Source organism: Pinus tabuliformis, chromosome 9 (assembly GCF_031772625.1).
Source record: "Pinus tabuliformis cultivar Carrire ecotype Pingquan chromosome 9, CPIR1, whole genome shotgun sequence".
NCBI lineage: Eukaryota > Viridiplantae > Streptophyta > Pinopsida > Pinales > Pinaceae > Pinus > Pinus tabuliformis.
The window spans coordinates 796,203,693-796,210,872 of record NC_142307.1 but is presented as its reverse complement, the minus strand read 5'-3'; the positions used below and the strand labels follow the sequence as shown (position 1 = coordinate 796,210,872).

The window sequence follows — 7,180 nt, the reverse complement described above, 5'->3', positions numbered from 1 at the left end:
ATCTCCACCCAAGATCCAAGGCATTCCATTCTGTCTGCTCCTGAGATCACTAAGGGCTTCTAATAATTTGAGTTTATCCTCTAATTTTTGAGGACCATAAACATTTGTTACCAGAAAGGTTTCCGAAACCCCGACAGGTTGAATGACCACTGATAGATAATTTCTTGATGCCTCTGCATCCATGATGCTAATCCTTTGGGGATTCCAAAGAGTAAGAATACCCCCCGCTGTGTTCTCCGCTTTCACCTCTAGAAACTCGTATCTAATGAGCCATTTACTGTGTATGAGTCTTATTTTCTGAATGGAACATTTTGTTTCCTGTATGAAAATCATGTCCGGCATTTCTTGTTTCATTCTATGACTAAGCATTCTTTGTTTTCTTCTACTTCCTAGACCTCTGATGTTCCAAGATGTAAATTTCATTATTAAAGACTTGTAAAGGAGTAACTGGTTAGGTCTTTCATCTTACCTGAATCTATCATTAGCTTTCCGCACTCCATCAGCAGTTCCTTCTGCTTTTTCTGGCCTCTCTTCTTACCCGTATTTCTAGGAGGTATTCCCAGGGATGGTTTCATTGTTTTCACTCCTTTGTTTTCTAGTTTGTCAGTGGTTGTTCCTGTTTCTAACTCTCCTTCTTGAGTCTTCCATAAAAACAACTATTGTATTCTGTTGCAGTCCTCTTGGGGTAGTGAATCCAACCCTCCCGTGGTTCCCTGCATCAAGAACCCTTCCAGATCTAGATGTTCCTTTTCTAGAATTTCTTGTAATTCATGCTCTTCCAAATCTGTTTCACTTTGGGTCATTTCCATATCCATTTCTGCTTCAGCCTCACTATTCATGGTTTCTTTCCTATTACTAGTCTCTTGTGTTTATTGTAGTTTTCCTCCATCTCTTTTTCCTTAGGTCCATCCTCCATTGCTTGGTCTTCACTTGTTGTTTCTTCCTTTTCTTCCAGTATTTGAAACTTGTTCGTGTTGTTCTTCTGCCCATCACTGCGTTGTTGCCTTGATCCTTTTCTGCCCCCTTTTCCTTTATTAACCACTCTTTGAAAGCTTTCAGAATCCTTCACAATTCTAGGTTCTCATTTACTGTCTTCTTTACTAAGAGGGTAGTCTCTAATTAGGTGCCCATGTTCATGGCATCTACGACATCTGAACGGGATGTGCTCATAATCCACCATTTGGACCCATTCCTAATCATAAACTTCCAGGATTAATTCATCTGGGAGAGCGCCTGATAGATCCATTTCTACATGAATCCTAGCATAGGAAGTATATTTTCCCTTTCTAGTGGCTTTCGAAGCCTTCACAAAGCACCCTAGCTTATTGCCAATGGTAGCAAGTGACCCATGTTGCCAATAATCGAGAGGTAGGGAATAGAGCCTTACCCATACAGGAACCGAGGTGAATGTCTCCCTTTCTAGAACGAAGTTCGTTTTCCACGGCCTCATATAGAGGCCTGCTACTGCAAAGAAGTAGGTTCGTCCTTTGAATATTCTATCATTATCTTCAATGTTAGTAAATACCATAGTAAAAAACCCCTTCAACCCCAAATGGAGTTCAATACTGCCTTTGGGTTTCCAGTGGTATTTGATCCATGTCTGTAATGCCTTTTTAGAGGGCCAAATTCCCATGAATTTGCAGATTATGGCGTACATCCCCATATGGTCCCTGTGCTCCTACAGAGCAGGATCATTCAACACAACTCTCAGAATAGTCTCCGTTTTAGGTCTGCACTGTCCCTTTTGGTTTTTGTCCCTTGTTCCTTGGCTTTTATCTTCTTCCTCTTTGTCCTTTGTGCTACTATTTTCCTTAGACTTGGCCCCATCTGACTCCTTCTCATTATTTTTTTCCCCTTCTTCTCCAGAGCCTCTGACTTTACCCACTGATGCCTTGCCTCTACCGGTAGTTGCTTCCTTGTAGGAGGGAGTGGAGCTCCCTCCTCTGCTCCGCTCCATCTAGAGTGACCTTCGCATTCCTCTGTATCCCTATTTCGTGCTCACGATATCACTCTCGTCACCCCTTAGAGTCTCATTCAAATATGTTTCACAATCAATGTAAACAATGCATTCAAATTTTGTTAAAGCTTTAAATGACTATGTTAATGAGATATTTTAAAATTTTGAGAATATATAAAATAATTTAATGATACACTCTCAAGCAATCCTAATTTAACATTAACACTAGGACCTAACAGATTTCAAACTTCACTCTCACCCTAGAGAGCTACCTATCTCAAGACTTAATTCTAACCCTAAACCTCAACCTTCACCCTAGTTGTAGAGATTAAAGAGCTACCTTTCTTTAGCAATTTCTTGTTTCTCTTTCTCATCCTTCACACTTATCCATTAATTTATGCAACATTTAAAGATAGTGTTGACTTATTGGCAATTTGTTGTGGTGGGTAGAACTTAATTCCAAATAGATGGTGGTGACACTTAATACCAAATTGAAACTCACCCAATAACTCCTTATAAGATAAAGTACTAAGTCACAATTTACAAATTCCCAATTCAAAATTTTAGTATTAAAAGGAAAAAGAACAAAACATATTTCTCTTCTTAAAAATCTTGTTGTAAATTTCAAGATTACAATGATTTGATTTCTATTAAAAATATTGAGTCAATTTTTGCTATTTCTCATAGCATTTGGTGAAAAAAGCAAAGAAGCTTTTTCCTCATGGAATTTTCTAAAAGGGGAAAAAAGACTTTCTCCTATGTTGATTTGATTTTTCTATTAAGTTAACTTAAATGAAAGATATTAAAGACTTGAAAATTTTAATATTTGAGTTAAATTTTTAGGGAAACTATAACTACAATTTTATCCTATCAATTTATCAACGAAATATTACTTTTAGGTTTTCCAACTTGTCAAAACAATGAATAACCTAGAAATATTATTTACAAATTGTTCATAACAATACCCCATTTAATTGTTCAATTAAAACCAATGCTTTACCACTCATATAAAAAATCTATATTTAAACATATTTCTTCAAGGTATATATATATATATATATATATATAATTCCTCTCCTCAATATTAAACATTTTTATTATAAAATAAAATCTCTTAATCTATTTATCTTTTGTATAAATACTTTTTCAACCCCATTAAAATAAAAAGAAAAAGTATATATATATGTTTTCACATTTATAATTTATTTTTATTTTTTTTATTAATTATTTTATGAATGTAATAATTACCCTTTAAATGATCATTTAAATAACTTATTAAAATTATTAATATTTTTAAAAAATAATAATATTATATGAATTATTAATAATTTTTTAAAATAATAATATTATATCAATTATTAATAATTTTTAAATATAATAATATTATTAAATATGTAAAATAAAAATTACAAAAATTAAATTAATTTAAAAAATTTAAAAATTATAATAAAATTTTTAATTAATATTTAATTCATAAATCTAATAATTTCAACTAAAATGATTATCGATATTTTTAAAAATAACAATATTATTAAATATATATAATAATATATTATTAGGTTAACAATATTATTAAATATATGTAATAATATATTATTATGTCTTTGAAGTTTCTGCGAGTTACATGTTACATCATTGTTATATTATCTTCCGGATACATTGCATTAGATTTCCTTCTGATCAGAAAGAAATCTAATGCGATGTATCCGGAAGATAATATAGACGATATATCATTAACTTGTTAGAAACTTGGTAAAAATCCAACAATCTTATAAGGATCCCGGTGGTTTTGACTCCCACAACACTAATAAAATATTAATTTGATATCAATATTAAATATTATGATAGATGTCCATTTATTCTTTCCTCTTACATTTCATTTACAAAACAACATTTTAATAATACATTATCACAAAACCATGAACCTAATAACCATACCTCTAACATGAATAAATAGAACTTACTGTACCTCCTGCTTGACTTATTCAGCGTGTATATGACTCATCCATAACATCGTAGTCGTAAATTTGGTTTACATCACATCACATAACGCTTGAGTCGTTTTTATCGCAAAACGCGGCGCCGGTTTGGTGGCTTCGGGGACATGAATCCCAGATTTCCTTCAGTGCTGCAACACAGGAGGTCGGGGTTTTGTTATAATTGCCGTAGTCTAAGAAATTTGCAAACTTGTTCGGAAAATCATCAAAATTTTACTAAAATTTTGATAAAATCTATAGGGATTTACGGTGTTCAGACAATTATTAAAATTTTGATAAAAATCTTGATAATTTTAACAATTTTTTTGATAAAATCTGATAAGGATTTATTGGACAAACGACAAAAACTCCCCTAATTCCCTAATCGCGATACCTGGAAAAGCAGAATACAGGCTTTGATCCATGAGTTTCACTTTGTCTCCATTTCCCACATCTACAGGATGAAAAATGGTGGAGCTAATAGTCTATCTAAAGAAAATTGCTTTTCAGAGACTGCAAGGATTTTGGCTCATTGAAAGGGAAGGGGCATTTCATGACCTAATTCCGAATGCTGGCAGCACGCTCTGTTACATAGCGCTCTGTTTTTTACATGTTTTGTTCTCATGGTGTACACAGTAATGCTCTCCGCTCTCACTGTAAAGATTATTTTTTTTGAAATTGTCATGGACCCTGCGATACCTATATTTTCTGTTCTGTTTGCACAGGTGACAAAGTCCTTTGATAAAGTCCATGGATAAAGTCTTCTGTGGAATATGTAATTTCTGAACTATGTATTTTCATTATTTATAAATAAATTCTCAAATTTTAAGATTTTGAATGTTTTAAATTTTTTTTTGATAAGAGTGAATCTATTTCTATCATTATATGATTCAAACACTGCCAAACTTTTTTTATTGCAGGTTATTGTATTTCTAAATTCATGGAACACTATGTTTGTCGCGAGTATACCCAACTTATATGTGATATATACGTAAAAACATTATCACTTTCAATCCACATGGACGTATTTTTGCAGGATTAAATATATAAAAACAGACATGGATATATATATTTTAATAGTAGAGTAAATATATTTTTTCCCCTTATGTTTCATTCACTTGTTAACGAAGGGAGACATTCTTCATGATTTATAACGTGCAAACAAAACACGTCATAAATACGATTTAAATCCAGATTGAAAAATAACAACTCATATTTATTTCTCAAATCTATGTCTGAAAAATAATAATTTATTAACACGTCGACAAATAATATTTCATGTGATTTTCGCCAAAAAAAAAAATCTTTTGTAAAATTTATATACAGTCAAATGTACAAGAGGTGGAGGAGCAGTGCACTATCTCTTATACGGAAAGGCAGAATATACAGGTATTATTGAAGATATGATGCATAATGCTCCCTTCCTCGACGGTTAACCCTCGGCTCTGTTTGTTCCACAAATGGATAGCATGAGCTTCTCTCTCCAACTGAATAATCTTCGCGTTTCTCCATTTCACATTTACCTTGTTGCTGGGACTCATAAAATAACTGGGAATGTGATTCCAATCCACGGGATAAAATGCAATGGGGGCATGATTTTGAAGTCGTGGTGAGTCTGGTTTGCCAGACTGGTGACGACTCGTGTGAGGAGGTAAGGACCGTTGTGGCCCCATCTGTTACCGTCGAATGTGAGGGAAAACTCCTTTATGAACTTCAATAGCAGAGGATGCCGTTTATCGAACGCCAAAACCGCGTTATTTAGCCGATTCCATTGCCCTGTGTGAGAATCTGCGCTCTGCGCTCCGATGGTGTTTTTTAGGCTCGAAAAGCTTCTGAGAAGTATCATGTCAGCGTCGATATAGACGCCTCCGTACTTGTAAAGAACGGCGAGTCGGAGGATGTTGGACAGATTCTGAGCGAATGGGACTTCCCCCGGATCGATATCACCGCTCTCAATCTTTTTCAACCATCCCTCCGCCGGGATTTTCTTGAAGAGGTACCGGATATCGGGCGCCGCTGCCATGACACGAAACCCTCGGCTTGTGAATGGCCGAAGAATCTGCCTCCCCGCCTCGGAGTCCATCGTGCGGGAGATGATGAGGAGGCAGCACGACGGATTCCACTTGAAGACGCTCTCCATGGATAGCTGCTCCCGATAACCGAAAGATTCGATCTGCGATAACCAAGTGATGTAAAAGCGGAGGTTACAGGGCTTCAAGAAAGCCTCCACTTTGGCCGAGAATTGAGCCGCGATTGAATCCGAGTGGAGCACTGTGAATTTTGGTAAGTTGTCCTGGAACCACCTGATTCTCTCCTGCCGGGTCATGTTACGTGGGGTGTACTCTAAACTCGGAACCTTCCTCAAGAATTTCGATCCTGAGCTGCCAATGACAGACAATTGAGGGTCATGTCGAATCGCTTGTCGAAGGGTCTTGAGTTCTGCGTTTAGCATGTTTTGGGAGGCGTTATTGTGTGTTTCAAAACAGGGATTTGAGGTGAGACGGCCATGGAAGAGCAGGAAGGATTGGAGAATGAAAACAAATGGAAGTAAAAATAGCAGAGAAGAGGAAAGTAGCAACAGGTGGGATTTCGACATCCTGTTGGCCTTTCCTCCTCAGGCATAGGCTATTGCAGGGCCAATGCGAATTATGGCATATATGTTGTTCGCTCTTTCCCAACATAAAATTTTGAATAACAATTGCCAATCAGCCGCCATCGACGACTTAGCCTTTCCACTCCAATCACTAGTCGTCATATTCCTAACAAATCCCAAATAATATAATCTAAAATGCTCAAATGACGAACATAAATCTGCTGAATCTCCAAATTCGCTTGGAATTTAAAAATTTAATCGATATGATGATTAAATTAATTAATATATCGCCGAGGTTACGGGTTGTTGTGTCACGGTGTCCAGAAGAAATACTTTCATCCTGGAACGTTCATGGTTACTTCATCATGTTAGATCCACACGACTCTGTCACCTGCTCTACTTTCAATTTTATATTAGAAAAATATGAATATAATGTTAAAATTTATATTTCCGCGTTGACTAAGGAAAGTATTTCAAGCTTTAGTTAGAGACGTGGCATACAAATGGAACAATGATCTTCCCGGAAATCGACCAACAATTTCATATGGAAATGGCGAAAGGCATTCTTTACCTTGCAGATTTGACTTTACAAAATTGCGATTTTGACTTTTAGAATTAATTCTTGAATACATACACATATACCAATAGCCAGGC

The 7,180-nt window shown here is 35.5% G+C and overlaps 1 pseudogene; it reads right to left on the bottom strand.

Annotated features, from left to right (window-relative positions):
• Positions 1-5,252: 5,252 nt before the first annotated feature.
• LOC149151152 (uncharacterized protein At4g19900-like) lies at positions 5,253-6,651 on the bottom strand (annotated as a pseudogene).
• Positions 6,652-7,180: the final 529 nt, after the last annotated feature.